This window comes from Orycteropus afer, unplaced genomic scaffold, assembly GCF_000298275.1.
Source record: "Orycteropus afer afer isolate SDZICR_OR568_19922 unplaced genomic scaffold, OryAfe1.0 scaffold00289, whole genome shotgun sequence".
NCBI classification, from domain to species: Eukaryota; Metazoa; Chordata; class Mammalia; order Tubulidentata; family Orycteropodidae; genus Orycteropus; species Orycteropus afer.
Genome location: NW_006921876.1, coordinates 3,453,100 through 3,454,438, shown reverse-complemented (window position 1 = coordinate 3,454,438; position 1,339 = coordinate 3,453,100).

The following is a 1,339-nucleotide window of genomic DNA, read 5'->3' as shown; positions in this document are numbered from 1 at the left end:
CTTCAGTAAGATCTTATTTGCGTGCGATATTAATGATATTGTTCAATAATTTCCACATTCTATGGGATCACCTTTCTTTGGAATCCGTATGATACCCTACAAAATATGCTTTCCTTACTCCAAGTCTCTCTGACCACATCTCCTAATTTCTCCCCAGGCTCACTCTGCTCCAGCCACACTGGCCTCAGGCCCTTCACTTCTTTAATGACTTACTCTCCAGAGATCTACCCTGGCCACCTATTTAAAACTGACATTCACCAGCACTTTCCATGGCCCTCATCCTGTTTCAATGCCCCCCTTGGGCACTTACCACCATCTAGCAAATTCTGTATCTATCATGTTCCTTGTTAGACTCTTTTGATTAAAGTGTAATCCTTGAGGGCAGTGATTTTTGTGCATTTGTTTCAGTGTTGTGTCCCTAGTGCCTGGCACAGGGTCTGATATACAGTAAGTGCTCAATAAATGCTTGTGAAATGGATGACCAAGACAGAAGTCTTGTATAAAGGGGTAATGACAACCGACTGAGAACTGACACATATCCATAACTCTAGTAATCTGTCCCTGAGGAGTGGGGATAGGCAACAAGGCTCAAACTCCTTGCTTTATTGAAGAAAATAATGTTTTTCCTGTGAATAATACTGATAATGGCATAATAATAGCTTGTTAGGTGTCAGACCCACCACTCGTCTGTCAGTGTGTTGTACTGTGGTGGCTTGCATGTTGCTGTGAGGCTGGAGGCTATGCTACAGGTATTTCAAATACCAGTAGGGTTACTCATGGTGGACAGGTTTAAGCAGAGCTGCCAAATGAGACAGACTCAGAAGAAAGGGTCCATGCACTTCTCAGATAACTGGCCAGTGAAAACCTTATGAATAGCAGTGAAACACTGTCTGATTTAATACTGGAAAACTTTATTAATAGCCCTGAAACATTGTCCAATATAGTGCTAGAAGATGAGCCCCTCAGGTCGAAAGGTACTCGCAATATGACTGGGGAAGAGTTGCCTCCTCAGAGTAGAGCAGACCTTAAAGCTATGGATGGAGTAAAGCTTTTGGGACCTCCATTTGCTGATGTGGCATGATTCAAAATGAGAAGAAACATCTGCAAATGCCCATTAATAATCAGAACATGGAATATATGAAGTATGATTCTAGAAAAATTGGAAGTTGTCAAAAATGAAATGGAATGCGTAAACATTGATATCCCAGGCATTAGTGAGCTGAAATGGACTGATTCTGGCCATTTTGAATCAGACAACCATGTGGTTTCCTATGCTAGGAATGACAGATTGAAGAGGAATGGCGTGGCATTCATTATCACTAAGAATGTTTCAAGATCT